Source organism: Sorex fumeus, unplaced genomic scaffold (genome assembly GCF_029834395.1).
Source record: "Sorex fumeus unplaced genomic scaffold, SorFum_2.1 ptg000030l, whole genome shotgun sequence".
Classification (NCBI taxonomy): domain Eukaryota; kingdom Metazoa; phylum Chordata; class Mammalia; order Eulipotyphla; family Soricidae; genus Sorex; species Sorex fumeus.
This window is the reverse complement of record NW_026606087.1, coordinates 9,337,463-9,359,292: the sequence shown is the minus strand read 5'-3', so window position 1 is coordinate 9,359,292 and position 21,830 is coordinate 9,337,463. Positions and strand designations below refer to the sequence as shown.

The 21,830-nt window shown below is 39.6% G+C and overlaps 1 protein-coding gene across 1 annotated transcript in view; it reads right to left on the bottom strand.

Moving 5' to 3' along the window:
• The window catches only part of STK33 (serine/threonine kinase 33), a 203,352-nt gene extending 186,888 nt beyond the window's left edge, over nt 1–16,464 (bottom strand). The window contains exon 1 of the mRNA XM_056116336.1: nt 16,398–16,464. The gene's annotated coding sequence lies outside the window, so the exon portion shown is untranslated. The remainder of the gene's footprint in view (nt 1–16,397) is intronic.
• Between the last annotated feature and the right edge of the window lie 5,366 nt (nt 16,465–21,830).

Sequence of the window (21,830 nt, the reverse complement as noted above, 5' to 3'; positions counted from 1 at the left end):
GTATATCTATTTGCTCGAACAGGCACCAGTAACGTCTCAAAACAAATTGTGAGAGTTGTTGTTACTGTGTTTGGCATATCAAATACATCACGGGTAGCTTGCCAGGCTTTTGCCGTGAGGGCAAGATACTCCTGGTAGCTTGCTGGGCTCTCCTCGAGGGGCGGAGGAATTGAACTCAGGTCAGCCATGTTGGCTACATGCAAGGCAAACGCTCTACCCGCTGTGTCAGTTATATACACTATACACTATATGTATAGTGTCAGTTACATGCAGAAACTCTATAGATAAGAAGGCCTAGGTATTAATGCCAGTGCTGCCATTCACCAATGTGTGAACTTAGGCAAGGCCTCTAAGTACCAGTTCTCTCATCTGTAAATTGGGGAAAATCAAAGTTTCTATGTCAATTAAATCAAAACAAGTATAAAATCATTTAACATGGTGCCTAAAGAGTATTTTAATGACTGTTAAATGTTAAATGATACTGCAACTTGCAAATCACAGAGTTAGAGTCATCAGAATACATTCCCTTGAGAGTGGGAAGTTGTTTGCTTGTTTTCGTTTTATTTTGCTTTGGGGGCCAATCGCAACAGTGTTCAGGCTTACTCCTGGCTCTATGCTCAGAGATCACTACTGGAGGTGCTTGGGGGATTATATGTAGTACTGGGAATCAAACTGGGGTTAGCCACACACAAGGCAAGCACCTTAACCTCTGTACTATTTCTCTGACCCCACTTTTCCTTATTCTTAGTGAAAAAATTTTGCTAACTTCTCTCATCCAAACATTTATGTCCATTTTATAACCACTAAAGATAGATCCAGACCCAAAGAATCAGTTAAAGTATTCAAATTTTATAAGAAGGCAATTAGGAATCATTACACATCTGGTATGGGTTTTATATCAAATTAAATCCATTAGTACAACCCTCAATGCCACTATATAGTAATACATCTACTTAGTTTCTACCAATACAAAATCTGCCAATTTTTATTTATGTACTTACTTTGCCATGTATAGACCATTTTCAAACAGTTTAGCTCAATTCCTGGAATAAGAACCTCAGAAATAGAAAATCTATTAAAAGACACCTTAAATTTTTCAACAACTATTAGGCAAGAAGAGCAGATATTTTTATTCCCCTTTTGTAGATGAACATTTTTAATTGAAGGACAACCTACTAAACTAAAATTGAAATTATTGTTTAAGTCTGGATAAAGGTCTATAATTGTTTTATTGTCTATTATTGTCTTAACATCTATAAATGAGGTTTTTTTTTTCATTTTTATTTAGACACCGTGAAGAGCCTAAGTAAATACAACATTTCAGGCATACAATGTTCCAACACCACTAAGATATTTATGTCCCTACACCCCTGTCCCTAGATCCCTCTCACACCTACCACCCCTTGGCAAACTCAATTCTGTAGGCTGACTCAGGGTCCATTACATTGACCATTTGTTATTCTCTTACTATGCTTCATTATATTTCCCATAAGATCAGCATGATATCCTCTATTTCCATTCATGTGGCAACAAACTGCATTATTTCATTTTTTCTTACAGCTGAGTAGTATTCCACCATGTTTATATACCATAACCTTATCCACTCATATGAAAAATAATCAGAAATATAATATCACAGGGAATGGAGAAATATTACTAGCAGTTAGGGTTCCTGCCTTGACACAGCCTACCTGGATTTGATCCTCAGCATCCTATATGGTCCCCTGAGACCTGCCAGGAGTAATTCCTGAGTGCAAAGCCAGGAGCAATGCCGAGTGTGACCAAAAACACAAAAAAGAAACTCACTTTAAAAAAGAAATAATAAAATATCACTTATCATCAGGAAAATATAAACAAAATAATAGTGAGATATAACCTCAAACCAGCAAGAATAACATAGATCAAAAAATTTTAAAAATTAAAACATGGGCCAAGACATGAGGGAATTCCCTATGAGGAAATAGTACAGTGAGTCAAGGGCTTGACTTGCACACAGCTGACCCACGTTTGATCTCCAGCACCCAAAACGGTCCCCCAAGTCTACCAAGTATAACCCCTTAACACAGAGCCAGGAGTAAGTCCTGAGCACAGCCAGGTATGGTTCCCAAACCAAAAACAAAACCGAAACAAAAATAATAAATGCTGGCAAGGATGTGAAGGAAATGGAACCTTTAACCACTGCTGCTGGGACTACTGTCTGGTTTAGTTTCTTTGGAAAACAGCATGAAATTTTTAATTCTCAAAAAATTAAGAAAAAGGCTTCTATATGACTCATTCTATTAGTGGCATCTACCCTAAAAGCCCCTAAAATGGTATTTTGTAAAGGTATTTGCACTCCTACCTATGTCCACTGTAGCACTATTCACAGTAATCATGATTTGGAAACAATCCCAAATACCCAAGAAAAGAAGAATAGATTTTGTTTTCATTTTAATAAAAGAAGTCAAAGAAACAGTGACTTGTAAGGTCTTGTGCTTGACAGGAAGATTTGAAAAGCCTAAATCAGACCTTCTCATTTCATTGCTCATTTCACCCATACTCTTTACCAGTAAGTGTCCATTATTATCAGGAAATCACTAAGCATACTCATATTCTCTCATCTAAAATTTCTTATGTAAAACAAGACTGTTTCACAGAAACTATGTTGGATCCCTTGGCCACAAGAGTCTCTCCCTCCCCCCTCCTCCCCCTTTCCCTACCCCTCCTCCCCCTTTTCCTCCCTCTTCCTCCCCCCTCTCTTTCTGTCTCTCTCTGTCTCTCTCTCTCTGTCTCTGTCTCTCTCTCTCTCTCTCCCTCTATCTCCCCCAACCCTCCCCTCTAACTGTTATCTGCTACCAAATGTCTACACAAGTTATTCTACTGTGGGCAAAGCACTTCAATCATCACCATCCAACCCTTTCTCCCATTATCCATTACCCATTGTCCTTTCTTCCATTTGGCAGTTCAGGCTCCCAGCTTCAGTGAAGCAAACATAACTGTTGGCTCATTGATCTCTCTCTCTAAGCTCCTCCATGGGTGATTGCCCTTACTCTCTGCCATGTCACAGTTTTCACCTCCAAGCAAGACTTCATCTAACCTGCATCTCACATAAAGCCTTAGTTCAGGCTCTATCTTTAGCAACCTTTATTCAGACAATGTCTACAATGCTATAAATTCTCATCTTCTCATTCCATAATATTTTTGCATACATACTCATGTTCTTCTCACCTGAACTGAACCTTTAAAGCTTGAAAAGTTAAGAATAAGAAATAATGTTTCTCTTAAATCTTGTTAGGCATTACCCATTTGATGTGGGAAAAAAATGTTTTTCTATTTTTCTGAATTTGCATATAACCTCAAATAAAGTATACTGCTACATATAATAAATCTTTGTTGACTAATTTGGGGGTGCAAGTGAACCCCACCAGCAGTGCTTATGGGCTCTTCTGGTGTAGTTCTCAGGGGGCTCTCTTGTTAGTGCTCAGGGGGATGTGTAGTGCCAGAGATTGAAACCAGGGCCGTGGCATACGAAACACGCACTCCATACGCTTGAGCTATCTCCCTGGCCATGTTGACTACTTTTTAAGGGAATTTATGCATTTTTCCCTCCCTGCCCTGAGCAGAGCCCTGGCAGCTGAAGACCTCCGGAACCAACAACAGCCATGTTTAAGACCACTCTCCACATGTTCGGAAGAGCCTCATGCATGAAGGAATCGGCAGAGGAACCCAAGCAAGTGGGACCCGGGGCTGAGATCTCCAAGCCTGCTCGGATTGGGACTGGGCCTCCTCCACCCAGATCCTCCCCCCCCATCTTCCAGTAGGTAGGCGTTACACCCACCAACTGCCCCCAGTGCCGTGTTATCCCATCAACAGCCAAGACCCAGGGACTATAAAACCCAGCTCCTGGAGAACCCGGCAGGCTACCGAGTGTATCCTGCCCACACTGCAGAGTCTGGCAAGCTCCCCATGGTGTATTCGATATGCCAAAACCCAGTAACAATAATGGGTCTCATTCCCCTGACCCGGAAAGAGCCTCCAATGTGGCACTTGCTAAAATCTCAGGGCTAGAATGAATGGAGACGTTACTGGTGCCTGCTCGAGGAAATCGATGAACAACAGGATGACAGTGACAGTGATTATGCATCTTTAAAACACCATCAACTTTTTCTACTTTCATTTTTCTTTTTTAAAACTTTTTTGAAAATACTGTCTTCGTGTTTATGTCACACATAAACCTAACAAGTTACAACTTCAAACCTAACATAACCTAACAAGTTACAACTTCAAAAGATGTAGTCATAGTCCATGGAACAAATTCTCCCTAAGTCAGCAATGTATATGCAGTTTGGATTCTTCTAGTTTCACAAATAAACAGTTCTACAAACACTTGTGATATTTCATATACTAATAAAAGTGCCTGTTCTACCTAGGTTATATATTGAGGCTTATATTTAGTCAGGATCTCTCTCCTCAGCTTTCAGGTCCACATAAAAAGAATCTACTGAGGATTACTTACAAGTACTTCAAATTTAGCTTATTCACTACCATATTATCTTGCATGGACTCACATTTTAACCCTTGCCTCCCGGAACGATAATTTCCAATACTGTTGGTAATAGTTTCAGACAAACAACGTTCCAACACCATGCCTGCCACCAGAGTGTCTGTGCCCCTCCACCCCCTTAAAATCGATCCCCTTCAACCTTCCTGGTAAACTCGGTACTATAGGTAATCTTCTGGATGATGATAATGATAAATATTACCGTTGGCCCACAATTATTCCCTTACTATCTTTCTTTATACTCAACATATGAGAGAGGTCATCTGGTATTTGTCCCTCTCCCTCTGACTGATTTCACTCAGCATGACACCCTCTAGTTCCATCAGCATTGCAGTGAATTGCAGGACTCCATCTTTTCTTATAGCTGAGTGGTATTCTATCTTATATTATCTTATATTCTATCTTATTTTTTATTATTTTAAGCACCACAGTTTTCAACATTGTTAATGGTAAGGTTTCATGCTTAAAACAACCCAGCACCATGCTCTGTACAAGAGTGTCCCCCTTCCCTCCATTATTGTCCCAATAGCCCCATCCCCATCTTATTATCCCCACCCCCCACTGTGGTAAGCTTTCTACTGAAAGCTTTCTTACCCCCCACCGTGGTAAGCTTTCTACTGAAGACCAGTTCTCAGTTTCTGTTGCCTTTAGCCATTTGTTATTCTCCTACTAAGTTTCCTTAAGTACCATATATGAGAGAGATCACTGTGTCTGTCCCTCTTCTTCTGACTCACTTCACTCAGCACATTACTCTCCAAATCCATTCATGCAGTGCAAACTGCATTATCTCATCTTTTGTTTATTTTATTTTTGGCTGTGCCCAGTAATTACTTCTCTATCTGCTCTCAGGGATAACTTACTGGAGGGTCCCAGTGGTAACAAATGGGGTGCTGAGGATCAAACTCTGGTAAATTGTGTTCAAGGTAAGCACCTGACTCATTATACTATCTCTTTAGCCCCAATTCCATCAATTCTTATATCCGAATGTACATTGTGTACATGTACTATATTTTCTTTTTCCAGTCATCTATTCTTGGATACTTGGGTCATTTCCAGATTTCGACTATTGTGAATAGTATTGCATGAACATAAAAATGCAAATTTCTTTTCTAAACAGATATTTTAGGCCCGTGGAGTAGACACCAAGAATGGAATTGCTGGATCATCTGAAAGTCTAATTCCTAATTTTTTAAAAGGTGTCCATATTATTTTCCCAAAAGGCTGGACCAGTCAACATTCCCACCAACAGTGATTGAGGGTTCTTTTGCCCCACATCCACATCCACACTAGGTTTTTTTTTTTTTTACGGTGTGTGCCAGTCTCACTGTTGAGATAAGATTCTCGCTGTTGTTTTAATTTGCATTTGCTGATGATAAGTGATGCACAGCATTTTTACATATACCTCTTGGTCATCTATATGCTTTCTTTGAGGAAGTTTCTTTTAATGTTTACTCTTATTTTTTGATGGGGTTTGTTTTTTTTCTTGTTTTTTTCTCCACCAGTGCTTTATATATCTTGGAAATTAACCTTTTATCAGGTGAGTGGTGGGTAAATATTCTCTTCCAATCTGTGGAGTGTCTTTTTGTTCTAGCCATCATTTCCTTTGAAGTTCAAAACTTCTTACTTTTTTCTGTAATCCCATTTGCTTATCTTCACTTCCATTTGCTTGATCAATGGCATTGAATCATTGAAGATACTTTTAACTTTAATGTCATAAAGTGTTCTACCAATGTTTTCCTCAATATAATTTAAGGATTCAGGCCTGATACTTAGGTCTTTAATCCATTTTTACTTGTCTTGGTACATGATGATGTTAGAGAGGGGTCTGGATTCTGAGGGGGGATGGTCTTTTTCATGTGACCAACCAGTTTTCCCAGGACTATTTGTTGGAGCTTTTCTTGCTCCACTTCATTCTCTTAGTCCCTTCAATATATTTCAGATTACCTTTCAATATATTGAGAATTTGTCTCTAGACTCATATGAGAGACATCATTCAATTCCATTGGTCAGAGAGCCTGTCCTGATTCCAGTGCCTCACTGTTCTGATTGCTACAGCTTTATAAACAATTTTAAGTAGAGGAAAGAGAAGTTTCCCATCTTCATTTTTCCTAGAATTGCTTTGGCTATATGTGGTGAGGGAAGGGGGGTATTACCTCATATAAAGTTCAACAGTTTCTGATCAATGCCTTTAAATAAGGTCATGGGTATTTTACAGAAACTGCATTGAATCTGTATGATGCTCTGGGCAAGATTGTCTTTTTTTTTTTTTTTGCTTTTTGGGTTACACCCAGCGATGCACAGGGGTTACTCCTGGTTCAGACACTCAGGTATTACTCCTGGCGGTGCCATATGGGATGCTGGGAATCGAACCCGGGCTGGCCACGTACAAGGCAAACGCCCTACCCACTGTGCTATCACTCCAGCCCCAAGATTGTCATTTTGACAATAGTAATCCCTCCAATCCATGAACAAGGAATGTGCTTTCATCTCCTCGTGTCTATTTATTTCTTTTTGCAGTGATTTATAGTGTTCTTTATGTAAGTCTTTCACTTCTTTTGCTAAGTTGATTACCAAGTACTTAATGAATGTAAGAATTTTTCCTATATTCTTAATATCAATGGCCTGGGTTCTAGATTTTGTGGAAAAGAGATGTAATCCACCATAATCACATATGCATGACCCTTTAAAATGTTATAATTTTAAATATACTATGCAACTTAGGTCCTCACCAGTGAAATTTTCCCCACACCATGACATCAAAATTAGATGAAGGAAGGCTTTAATAGCACCCACTTTGGGCTTAGGTTCATCCCAGGAAAAAAAGTTACTGATGACTTAGGAAAAGAAACTCAGAAGTCAGATGTAGCCTTACCAACTTCAGAAGAAAGTCTGTTTGAGAAGAAAACCATCTGTCCCTGGAGAATTAGCCCATTCCAAAAAGAAGATGTGTAACATCCTCTATTTTATTAATTTATTGGCACAATAACTTGCATCAATTTAAAGCATTTCATCCTCAATGAGCAAACCATTTGAAAGCTAAATGCACTCAATCTTCTTCCTTGGGACCTGAAAGTATTTCTTGAACTCTTATTGGTTTGCACTTAATGTTTTATTTTAAAAGCAGATTTAATCATTTCATAAAACTAGCAGTTCTTCAGGAAGATGGATTTCATTTTATCTCTATATCTATTAAACCAGGTCAGAACTGCAATGAATTGTGAGGCCATTTGAAACCACTAATACTGCACTCAACAATCCAATTAGTAAGTAAGTCTGAAAACACAATTTTCCAAAATGACTATAATGCTTCTACTTCCTATTCTCAAATATCTAAGGTGCTAATTGAATGTCCATACTATTTTATTGATAGATCTTTTTCAAATAATCTCACAATAAAATCACTAGTTTATAATTCTTACTTCATAAAAGCTCTGTGTTGCCTGTCTTAAAAAGATTTAACAGAGCTGGATTTTTTTAAATCAACTTGATAAATGTTCACAGTAACAAACATTTATGTTTCAAAGGTCACTAGAGCATATAGTTATATCATTTTATAAAAAAAGAAGACAAAATTATTAAAGTTTATTCTAAATAAAGCATGATTAATTATACAAATGAAAGATGTATATGGAGAAGTATATGCACAGGTTGTATAAATATATTGAATATCTACCCAAAAACTACAGTCAGGCTGACTGTTGGGGTTTTTTTGTTTGTTTTTTGTTTGTTTGTTTGTTTCTGTTGGGGTTTTTTTCCCCAATAAACATTTTACTTTCTCCTCCTTCCCTTTATTGTTGAAGTTGTTGTTGCTGCTACTTCAGTGACTGGCAGCTACACATCCCTGGTTGTTGGACTCACACACTTGATTGAGGTGTTCATTGGGGGTCATAAACATGGTTGCAACACCAGGTACTTTTAAGTTGTTCACAGTGGGGCGAACACATGAGTTGTGATGCTTGTATATTCTTTAAAGTACTCATCGGAGAGGGCATACTTGGCTATGCTTCTTGCACACTTTTGGGCTTCAGTGTATATGAAGTCATATACTTTGCTGTTATGCTGGGGATCGCAAATAGCAGTGCTGCCAGGATCAGACTCAGAATGTGGCAGAGTGACGGTGGTAGAATTCACAGCTTCATGCCATGTAATCCCATCAACAGCCAAGACTCAGAGACTATAAAACCCAGCTCCCGGAAGAGAACAGCGCAGAGTCTCCTGCCCCCGCACCTGGCTGTTCTCGCCGGGGCCCCTTGGAGGGGAGCGGGTTGAGCTTTCCTCCCCTCCCCGACCAGGGCTCCGGCAGCCGAAGACCTCCAGGACCAGCCAGCACCATGCTGAGACCACTCTCCACACACCTGAAGATACCGGCAGAGGACAAAAGGCAAGCGGGTCCCGGGGCTGAGATCTCCAAGCCTACTCGGATCAGGGCTGAGCATCCTCCACCCAGATCCTCCGAATTCCAGTAGGCGGGGGTCACACCCACCAACTGGCCCCCTGGCACTGTGTAATCCCATCAACGGCCAAGACTCAGAGACTATAAAACCCAGCTCCTGGAACCGCGCGGCCTCATTTGCGGCCGCGCGACATCTTATTATGACATCTTATTATCTCATTCCTAGTTTGGACAAACTGGCAGGCTACCGAATGTAACCTGTCCACACGGCAGAATCTGGCAAACTCCCCGTGGCGTACCCAATATGCCAAATACCAGTAACAATGATGGGTCTCATTCTCCTAAAGAGCCTTGAATATAGCACTTTCTTAAAAATCTCAGGGCTAGGATGAAGGAGACGTTACTGGGGCCTGCTCGAGGCAATCGACGAATAACAGGATGGTCGTGATTGATTCGTGATGTCTATGGAGTAGGTGGTTCTACCATAGAGTTACCCCTGGGCTTCCTATCAAGTGGCTTTTATCCACTACATTACAGTCTTCTAGGTTATGGTAACCTAGCAATATTTTTTTTCATTTTTTTTTCATTTTCATCATCCTGTTAATCGTCGATTGCCTCGAGCAGGCCCCAGTAACGTCTCTTTCATCCTAGCCCTGAGGTTATATTCAAGGCCCTTTAGGAGAATGAGACCCATCATTGTTACTGGTATTTGGCATATTTGGTACGCCACGGGGAGTTTGCCAGACTCTGCCCTGTGAGCAGGCTACATTCGATAGCCTGCAAGTTTGTCCAAAGTAGGAATGAGATAATAAGATATCATAAAAAAAAGTTTTGATAAGACTGCAGCGTTCTCGTCCGGGATCTGCATTTTATAGTCTCTGAGTCTGGGCCGCTGATGGGATTACACGGCGCCAGGGGGCCAGGTGGTGGGTGTGACCCCCGCCTGCTGGAATTTGGAGGATCTGGATGGAAGATGCTCGACTCCAATCCGAGTAGGCTTGGAGGTCTCGGCCCCGGAACCCGCGTGGCTTTGTCCCTCTGCCAGTACCTTCATGTGTGCGGAGAGTGGTCTCAGCATGGTGGTGGCTCGGGGCCGAGACCTCCAAGCCTACTCGGATTGGAGTCGAGCATCTTCCATCCAGATCCTCCAAATTCCAGCAGGCAGGGGTCACACCCACCACCTGGCCCCCTGGCGCCGTGTAATCCCATCAGCGGCCCAGACTCAGAGACTATAAAATGCAGATCCCGGACGAGAACGCTGCAGTCTTTTGCCCCCGCGTCTGGGTGTCCCTCGCCGGGACCCCTTGGAGGGGAGCGGGTTGAGCTTTCCTCCCCACCCCGACCGGGGCTCCGGCAGCCGAAGGCCTTCAGGACCTAGCAATATAAAATCGATTATATAGATCACAAAAGAAAAACCTCAGATAGAGAAAAAAAAACACATAGTACCAGAGTGGAGAGGCAACCGCAAAATCCACGAATTAATAAGGACATTAAAGGACGCCTGGTACACCATGGAAGTTTCTCTCATAGACTGACTAGGTTGGTGCTGACACGGATATTGTCCAAAGCTCTCCAATGCCAGGGATCCCATTCTTCACTTCCCTAAGAAACTCATGTTACCAGACACCAAAAACAATCCTTTCCTATATACTGCAGCAAAATCTTCTGTAAGTATTCTTATACATCATGTCCTTCTTACTGATGCCTGGTCCTTCTTCAACTTGTCTCTTTCTTCTAAATAAAAAAATGGACATAATTTCTTTGGACATATTTCCTAGAGGCTAGTTATCCTCCTTAATCCCCAATTCCCTTAGCAATCCTCCACCTATTTGGTTTGTGAGTTGAACCAATGAACACTTTGCATCTTTGTAAGCAAAGTGTACATGTACTATGGAAATGGCCAGATAAACAACAAATATGAATCAATGTTATCCAATGAGAATAATGAGGAAAATGGAGGGAAGTCAATTAAAAAAAAAACAACCTTGAGTGGTCAAGCGATTCATTCTGAAAGCTGTTAACCATGCTCTAAACTAACCTAAAACCTAAATTATCTGAGATACTTGTTTTGCCAGTGAGTGTAATATAGGCAAACTTTGAAAATTTTAAATAAGCATTGATATATAAAGAGTAATCATAGCCTTTTAAATAAATTACCTTTAATCTCATCTAAAGAATAAAATGAAATAAAAATACTAAGATGTAATTAACACTATTAGTTTCCCTAGAGATTATACCAATCAGATATGTTATGTTAGGAGTTCTAGGAATGAAACATTTGATACAATTAAGTAAATCCTATTGAAAAAAATTAGTCTGTAAAACAGAGATAATATGGTACTAAGGAATGGCTTATTAATAATTCATTCAATTCTGAATATAATAAATACAACTATTAAAATTTCAATTCACTAGTGGCTGAACTCAAAAAGCTTAAATACTGCCATTCAATCTGCCTCAAGAATCCAGATCTAATCGGTGTAGTCACTGTCTGCTATATTTATTGAACCATAGAATTTTTTAGGTTAGAGAGAATATAGATGAAGAAAAAAGCTAGTAAGAGGCAGGGCCAGAATTCAAAACTAAAATCTATTACTTTGTCTGCTATACTTGGCAACCCTTCAAATATTTGAAACCAGCTGTGATTCCCCTCCATCCCTACTCCTAACAGATCTTTTCAAAGCCAGTTCCTTCAGTGTACAGAGGATCTCAGAACAAAACCCTACATAACAGGTCTGGAAATTCATATTCTCTCTTGTCTAAAGTGTCATCTTGCAACATGTAATGGGAGAACTGATCCATGCAATTGATTTGATGTGGGTTGGGGAGGGGGTGGTTGGTGTTGAAAGAGATGAGTGTGGGGGTTCTTCTGGGAGGTATGTGGATGCACTGGTGGTGGTGTAGTGCTGGAACTACGTACATGAGAAACCATCATTTGACAGTATTGTAAATTACAGGCTCTCAATGAGTAAATAAAATATAAATATATAGGGGCTGGCGTGATAGTACAGCAAGTAGGGTGTCTACCTTGCAGGTGGCCGACCCAGGTTCAATTCGCAGCATCCCTATGGCCCCTTGAGCATCACCAGGAGTAATTCCTGAGTGCAGAGCCAGGAACAACCCCTGTGCATCACCAGGTGTGACCCAAAAAGCAAAAATATATATATATATGTATATATATATATATGGTCACCTTAGTTCCTGTGTATCTCTCCGTATCTATCTTTCTCCCCACTTTCTACCCCCCTTCCTCAGCCTGCCCCCAAACACCAAGCAAAACTACAGGTCTTTTTTGTTACTAACTAGACTTTGGGGAAAAGATATAGAACCTACCTTCCGGGGAAAAGTATAGAGTGACAGAGGAAGCTTTCCATAACTACTAGGGGCTTTTTTGGAGGGAGGCCACAACCTGCGCAGCTCAAGGCTTACCAGGAATCATTTCTGGTGGCCTGCAGGTCATATGTGGTACTGGGATCGAACAAGGTTGGCTGCATGCAAAGCAAGCACCTTACTCTCTGTACTATATCATTCCTGCCCCTCCAAATTCCTAGAGAGGCAAGTATCCCAGAAAATACTAAAGTATCAAGATCCTAATGAAGAAAATTGGGGAAGCGAAAACCCAAAAGTAGCAGATGCTTGGAGAAAATGCTGTAAACAAAGAAATGGGTTTTATAAAGCTAGGTTTAAAATAAGATAAATCCCAAACAGACATTAACATTAATTCTTTGGGGAGGGTGGAAGGGTGTGGGTGGGGTTGGGGGAAGTAGGGTCCACACCCGGTTCTGTGCTAAGAGCCACTCTTGGTTGTTTTCAAGGTGCCAGAGATTGAACCAGATCAGTCACATGCAAGGTAAGTGCCTTACCTGCTGTACTATCAATCCAGTCTCCCGATGTTATTTCTTTATTTTTTTTAAACTGAATCACTGTGAGATACAGTTATAAAGCTTCCATGTTTGAGTTTCAGTCATACAATGATTGAACACCCATCCCTCCACCAGTGCATATTTTCCACCACCAATGTCTCCAGTATCACTCCTCATCACAACCCTCTCCCCCTGCCTTTATGGTAGACAATTTCCCCCATACTCTCTCTCTACTTTGGGGCATATGGTTTGCAAAATAGATACTGAGAGGCTATCACTATTGGTCCTTTATCCACTTTTAGCACACAGATGTTATTTCTTAACTACAAATTTATGCTTCTGTCTTCTCCATCAAAATTGATATCAAATCTCAGTCCAGCAAAACAGGCACTTTGTAAGCTAGACATTGCTAGTCTTCTAGTCACTGTCCAGATTATTCCATGCACTCTCCCATAATAACTTCCTTAAAGACTTCCACTCTTTCCCACCTCTCGCCCTTTGGGCCAGCCCCAAATTCCTTTTCCCCTTTATATGGCATTTCCTTACCTCCCCAAGAAACCAAAAGAGTCCACTTAGAGGCTATGATTTAAGAGAAGGAAGCAGATCTGAACTGTACAGCCCCTACAAGCCATTTATAAATTATAAGCCAACAGATATTTGGAACCAAAGTCATTGCTGGTGATACAGATGTTTCCTTGCTGGCAGCTAACAGAGGTGAGAAGGAGTTAGACAAATTTTTCTTTCCCAAGACATGATTTACAGGTTGATTCAGAGTAAGGTATACAACAAAGGGTGCTGGACAGTGATATTCATATGCAAAAGAAAAATTTGGACATCTCCCTCACACTATATACAAAAATTAACTCAAGCTAGATTTAAAAAAATATGAAAAGGAGAACTACAAAACTCTTATGAGAAGAGATCTAGGTAAATCCTGTTACCTTTACTAGGCCACAAGACATCTTTTAGATATGACACTTAAAGTCAATCAGTGAAAAATTAGATACTCTGTACTTCATTAAATCAAAAGCTTTTGTTTCCCAGGGGGCATTATGAAGAAAGGGAAAAGACAGCCTAGGAAATGGGAGAAATTAATTACAAATAATAGGTCAGATAAGGGCATAGTATCCAGAATAAATAAAAATAACTCTCACAATTAAACAATTTAAAAAAGTCCTAATAAAAAGAACTTTCTTTCGAGACATATCCATTTTTAAAAAGAATTTAAATGGACATGTCTCGAGAAAGATACACAAACATGCAACAAATACATGAAAAGATCTACAACATTGTCAGTCATTAGAGAAACGCAAATCAAAACTTTAATGAATTATAACTTCACACATAACTTGGATGCATATAATTAAAATCACTAACAATAATAAAGATAGATGAGAATGTGGAGAAATAGGAATCCATTAACATTTCTTGTGGAACTATATAAAAGTGCAATGGCTTTGGAAAACAGTTGGACAACTGTTCAAAATTTCAACACTGAGTTACTATCTGAGCAGCAACTCCACTCCTAGGTATAAACTCAAGAAAAATGAAAACCTATATTCACATAAAAACTTGTATAAAATATTCCTAATAATATTATTCCTAAAAAATAAATAAAACAACTCAAATAGCTATCTACTGATGACCAGATAAGCAAAATGTGGTAAATCCATAAAATGGAATCTTATTTGGTCAAAAAAATAAAAGAAATACTGATACAAACTACAACAGAAATGATATTTGAGAACATCATGCCAAATTAAGAAATAAAAATGCAAAAGGATGAAATGCACAAAATGGGCAAATTCACAGAGTGTTTGCCAGGGGGTGGGATACACTGAAAGTGGCAGCTAATAGGTACAAGATTTCTGTGGCACAGAGATGAGGCATTCTGGAATTAATGGAAGTGGTTGCAAAACCTTTTGATATATTAAAAACTGTACACTTTAGAAAGGCGACTTTTAACATTTAACATGTTAGTAATCTCCTATAGAATGGCTTGAATGGCTCCAGGGTGTAATATAACAATCTTCACACACTTTCCTCTACGGAAACTTTTTTGGATCATTTTTAGTGGATTATTCATAACAAGCAATATAAAATAAATTATTTAGGTCCTGCTTTGGGGCCAGGATTTGGAGGTTGCGGTGAAAACATTTGAAATATGGTGATGGGAAGATGCAGTGGTGGTGGGATGGGTGTCTGAATATTAAATATAATAAATTATTGTGAACAACGTAATGAAAATAAAATGAAATGAAATGAAAAAAGACAGGCCTGAAAATAGAAAAAAAATTTAAAAATTAAAAAATAAAAGGTGATTTTATGACATCTACAGACATTAAAACATTTAATCATATCTCAATTTAAAAAGTGAGGTACAAGTTTAAAGAGGAGCCATGTGCCTATATTATAACATATGTACATACAATCAGAGAGATCTGGGAAAGAAGCAATAAAACTCAGATGAAAATCACTGCTGGACAAGTGCGCCACGACTGTGGGGAGAAAAGGACTCTTTTTCATTGTTGGTGGGAATGCTGACTGGTCCAGCCTTTTTGGAAAACAATATGGGCATTTCTTAAAAAATAGAAATTGAGCTTCCATATGATGCCGCAATACCACTTTTGGGAATATATCCTGAGGGTGCAGAAAAGCACAGGAGAAATGACATCTGCACCTATATGTTCATTGCAGCACTATTCACAATAGCCAGAATCTGGAAACAATCCAAGTGCCCTAGAACTGATGACTGGTTAAAGAAACTTTGGTACATCTACACAATGGAAAACTATGCAGCTGTTATAAAAGATGTAGTCATGAGAACTGCTTATAAGTGGAAGGACATGGAGTATCATGCTACGTTAAAAGAGTCAGAAGGAGAAGGGCAGATATAAAAGGACTGCACTCATTTGTGGAATATAAAATAACATAATATGAGACTGACTCCCAAAGACAATAGAGACAGGAACAGGAATATTGCTCCATGGTTGGTAGCCTGCCTCATGAGTTAGGGGAGAAGGCAGCTGGAACAGAGAAGGGACCACTAAGTCAATGATGGTTGGAGGGATGGTTCGGGACGGGATGTGTGCTGAAAGTAGATAAAGGACCAAACGTGATAGCCTCTCGGTATCTGTATTGCAAACCATAATGGCCCCAAAGTAGAGAGAGACTATGGAGAAAACTGTCTGCCATAGAGGCAGGGAGAGGGTTGGGCTGAGGGTGGGGGTGGGGGGTATACTGGGGACACTGGTGGTGGAAAATGTGCACTGGTGGAGGGATGGGTGTTCGATCATTGTATGACTGAAACTCAAACATGAAAGCTTTGTAACAATTTCACAGTGATTCAATAAAAAAATAGAAGAAAATCACTGCTGGACATGATGTTTACCTTCATGATAACAAATATGAAAAGTTCTGAATTTTATTGTCATAAAGTGAGAAGAAAAAATAACTTGATTTCCATGAAAAACTTCCAAGGATAAATTTTTGCTTTTTTCCCAGAATCTCATGTAGTTAGAAGCCGAGCTCCTACAGCAGACACAGGAGCCTTTGCTAGATTTGCTAACAAATAGCCTTGAAAGAATTTAAGTATAAGAACCTGAGTCTTAGATGTGCTCGCTGCCTTTGGTAAATGGTAAATGGATTCTCTCCCAGCCGGCTCTGTCACTGCAGATGATCATTCCACCTTGATAACTACAAAATAACAGAGAGAACTTTCAATTACCAGCATCTCAACCTCAGAGACTGAGTGAACATTTTCTGTAAGGCTTCTCTTATTCCCTGATGAATATGTGTGAGTCCAAATCACCAGCTTTCCAAAAATATACAGCTCATGCTAAGAATACTGAATCAAAAGCAAACATACTTTTACTCAATGTAAAAGTAAAACAAGTCTCACAATGGAGACGTTACTGGGCCTGCTCGAGCAACTCGATGAACAACGGGAGGACACTGCAGTACAGTCACTGTCACTGTCCTCCCGTTGTCCATCAATTTGCTCGAGCGGGCCCAGTAACGTCTCCATTGGAGACTTTGTTGTTACTGTGTCTGGCATATCGAATACTCTCGGGAGCTTGCCGGGCTCTCCGAGAGGGGCGGAGGAATCGAACTCGGGTCGGCCATGTTGGCTGCGTGCAAGGCAAACGCCCTACTGCTGTGCTACAACACAGTATTCTAGAACTATATCTGAAACTTGGTAAGGTTAATAAATATTTATTAAATTAATTGATTTATACTAAGCAATTAATATTAAAAATTATAAAAATATTTCTAAGTCAACTATCTTCATAATTACAGGTGTTTTTCTTCATTTTATTCCTAATACCACATCCTCAATGATATTCAAACTCACCAGACAATGGTTATTAATAAAAGTAATTACTGTTATAAGTAGAAAGGATATTCTGATTAATTATAAAGTTACCACCCATCACCTTACAAACCTGTTGAAATAAAACAATAAAGCATCCTATGATTTATTTTAGTTACTACACCAAAACAAGATATATTAATATAGCTTAACAATAAATAAATGTTCATTCCACATTCTGGAACCATGAGACAGACCTAAATAAAATAATTCTTCTTACTGATCCTTACTAGAGTTTAACTAAAAGGGAGATGCTTTTTGCAAGCACATCTAAAAGTAACTAGTTTAACAATGCCAAAAAGGTGAGCAATTAACTTTACATTTTCCTTTTTCTTTTTTGTTTTGTTTTTTGTTTCTGATTTGGAGCCACACCTGGAGGGGCTTAGAGCTTACTCCTGGCTCTAAGTAAGCTCAGGCAACACTCCTCGTGGGGCAAGTGAACCATATGTGGCACAGGGGCTAGAATCTGGTCAGCCTTGTGCAAGACAAATGCCCCACCTGCTGTACAATCTCTCTAGCCCCTTATTTTCCTTTTTTTTAAGTCTCTTTTTAAAACAAGGAAATTTTTTCTCCATATACAGCAACTATAGGTGCTTCAAATACTATACAGGATCATCAGTTAAATAAAAGACGTAGAAAAATCTCTTCAGAGATCGTATCTTCTCATTCTTCCGGATAATGTCTCTAAGGATAAGACTCTACAAATCCTCAGTGTGTGGCAGACCCTTCGGGTGACATAAACTATTACACTACCTGCAGGGAGACATGAAGATGACACAAATAGCACTTTTACAGCATCATATCCTAGGGTTTTTTTTTTTAATGGAACTCATTCTACTCAACTCTCTTTTACTTAGTTTAATTAATTCTTGACTTGTACATCTCAAAATACCAGTTTTTTAAAAAGAAAACCCAGTTATATATTAAGTCTTTACCCAGAAAGAACTTTCTACGCATAAAAACAATGATTCAAAAAGGAGGTAGAACTCGTATGTAGACAACATAAAATTATTTTAATTTTTATAAGTAAATATCTATCAGGGCTAGAGCAATAGCACAGCGGTAGGGCGTTTGCCTTGCACGCAGCCAACATGGCCGACCCGAGTTCGATTCCTCCGCCCCTCTCGGAGAGCCCGGCAAGCTACCGGGAGTATCTCGCCCGCATGGCAAAGCCTGGCAAGCTCCCCGTGATGTATTCGATATGCCAAACATAGTAACAACAAAGTCTCCAATGGAGACGTTACTGGGCCTGCTCAGCAAATCGATGAACAACGGGAGGACAGTGACAGTGAAATATCTATCATAAACTAAATGAAAAGGCAACTGTGGGGAAAACCCCACCAAGCAATGGTTAATCCCTCTTCTCTATTTGCACACAAATCAGTGTCTGGCCTAGACGGGGTGCCCTGAGCACTTCTGTCTTTCGAGAAGTCACAAGACTTCCTGAGAGAGAGAGACAGAGACAGAGACAGAGACAGGTTGCAATTTATCTCCCAGCTTTCCAATCTACCATGCAGCTCTTAGTTCTTCGCTTCCTACCTGAATGCCCTCTTCTTCCAAGCCCTGTTAGGCTGAATAGTCATCCTGGTCTTCATTTCAGATTTCTCCCCAAATACAACTTTCATTTCAGATTTTACCCAAATACAATTTTCTTCAAAACTGTCCTCCCATTGCTCCACTGCATACAGGCAAGTAACAACTCACCTCAGCCTCTAATGTTACTTTATCCAACTAAATCCTACCAAAGCCCAGCATACTGGTCTTGCAAGAGCTGGGCAAGGCTGAAATACAAGTCAACAACTGATAAAATTAAAAAAAATAAAAAATAAAAAGAAACAGGAATCCAAAATAAAGCCCCTCAAAGTTTATGGGTACAAATCAGAAAAAAGGAATATCTAATGGCTAACAATATGATTTTTTTTAACCCTTAAACACTAATGAAAGATGAAAGTAAATTAAGAAGGTTTTGTTTTTCTCTATGAGTTAGCACAGATTTGTTTAAAATAATAATGCTGACATAATTTTCAGAACTGATGGCAATATGCTATAAAATTGCAATACGTTTCAAAAGCATTCACAATGATCCTGCCTTTTGACTATAATCTCATTTTTAGAAAATGATCTTTAGTAATAAAAAAAATCTAGACAACCATCACTATAGTTTTTGTACCTGAAATACAAATACCCAATAATGAGTAAATTGCAAATACATTATAGTTTCTCCACAGTAATGGATTACTATGGATCTAATAAAAATGATAAAAGAGGTGACTCCCATAACAAGGACTAAGAACATTCACTGTTCTAAGGAGAGAACATGTATTAATTCATTGACTCATTTGCAACAAAAGGAATGGAACTTGTGTGCCACTATTATTTCTATTTTCTTTACACTGGGACAGAGGAATTTATCTGAAGTTCTAAAATTCAAGTGTTCCATAAATTTGCAACAAGCCATTTGATGACAAAACTGAATTGATATGAAATGATCCTGCTACAGAAAAATGACTGTATGGGGCTGGGGGGGTGGCAGGAGGGATACTGGAAACATTGCTGGTGGAGAAAGGGCACTGGTGGAGGGATGGGTATTCAATCATTGTATGGCTGAAACGTAATCATGAAAGTTTGTAAGTCTGTAACTATCTCACGGTGATTCATTAAAAAGAAAAAGAAAAATGATTGTATCTGATAAGGTGGTTGCCCTAGACCCCTTTCATAGTAATTAGTAACTATGTCATGTTATCTTTCTATAATCTAAAACATTTTTGTTTTTAAAATATAACTAAACCTACAAGTTTCAGAAAAGGAATCGTAGTAGAGCTAAAATTCAAATGTGAACAACTGTCTGACTCTATTGTCCATATTCTTAACCACCACGTGATTATTTTCAGATACTATTTAATGAAAGGAATGTAACTCAAACATTCAAGTATTTATTAACTGAGCAACATGTAGTAGATACTCCAAAAAATAAAAATTACAAGTGTGACTAGTGTCAGTAAGAGGAGATAACTTATGTCAGTAGTGCCTCAACCTTAAGGGGATTTGTTCTAGACACAGTGGTCAGAGGCAGTTTTCTGAGGAAACACTTGATCTGCTGTGTTGATGAGTTCACAAGAGCTGCGCTCTTCAACCATCTGACACCAGTGGATCAGACCAGCAGTGATGTTCAAAGCACAAGACAGTGGTTTTGAACCTTCCCACTCCTGCAGACCAGCACCTATCTATCAATTCATGGTTGAAGACCATTGAATTAGAGTAAAGGGAAGTAAGTATGACAGACCTAGCAGAAAGAAAAACATGTCCATATATTGTGGTAGGAAGCAAATGGCGACAAAAGACTGAAATGGAACCAATGTAACTGGAAAACGAGGGAGCCCAGTGCAAAGATAAGGCTGGAGAAAAGGTAGGGCCTTGGAGACCTCTAGGGTTCTTAACCATTTGCCCTGTTTGCCTAATGAATGAGATCAGGGTAAGGCTTATGTTCTGGGGTACTTCAAAGTACTAGATTACTCTCCCAAGTATCTTGGTCTGCATAACAAATTCTGTCACCATTCAATTTATAGACTCTAAAGCCTTATCTAGATCGTGTTCCTTAGACTTGTATCTTTATGAATCTTGATCCAATGAGCAATAAATATCATTCTGAATCTTATTTTCACTAGTTTTGATGGAGGGGGTCATACCTGGAGGTGCTCAAGGGACCATTTGCAGTGCCCAGGATCAAACCTGGGCCAATCATGAGCCAGACAAGCACCTTAATCTCTGTACTATCATCTCTAGCCCTAGAAATCAGGATGAAATTTAATCATCAAAATAGTACTGCCATCATAGTGCAAAGAAAGGATGGGTACGTTAAAAAGATAAGGGGAATGAATCTGCAGATCAGGAAGAACACTACAACGGAGCTAAAGCAAGAAATGGTCACTTGGTTAGGGTTGTGGTGTAAGGGACAAAATAAGTGGACGGATTTGAGATTAGTTTGAAGATAAAAGCAAGAGACTTGGAGGATGACTTGTGTGTGAAAAGAGTGGGAGTGGCTGCTATCAAGGAGAAGTCTGGGATTTCCGGCTTGCAAACCAATGGATGGCAGTGCAACTCCTTAAGATAGGAGCAGGAGAGAATTACATGGGCTCCTTCTGTTGCTGTAGTTGTCGTTGTTGTTGTGTGGCAGTAACTAACATTGATTTACAGAACCATAAGGGATTTGTCACTGTCCTCCCGTTGTTCTTAGATTTGCTCAAGCCGGCACCAGTAACATCTCCAATGTGGGACTTGTTACTGTGTTTGGCATATCGAATACATCAGGGTGGCTTGCCAGGCTCTGCCATGCGGGCGAGATACTCTCAGTAGCTTACCCGGCTCTCTGAGAGGGGCAGAGGAATCAAACTCAGGTCGGCTTGCAAGGCAAATGCCCTACCCGCTGTGCTATAGCTCCAGCCCTCTGCAAATCGAGTGTAATTTAAAACCATGGGCCCGGGGAAGTGTTTAAAACAAGGAGAGAAAGTTTAGGTTCAAATTGTGTTGGCATTTCCTTACATTGAGAACCCTCTTTCAATGCATTGACCACACACATTTTCTTTTTTGGGGGGGAGGGGATAGAGTTGGAGAGTTGGGGTCACACCCGTCATGCTCATGGGATATTCCTGGCTCTGCACTCAA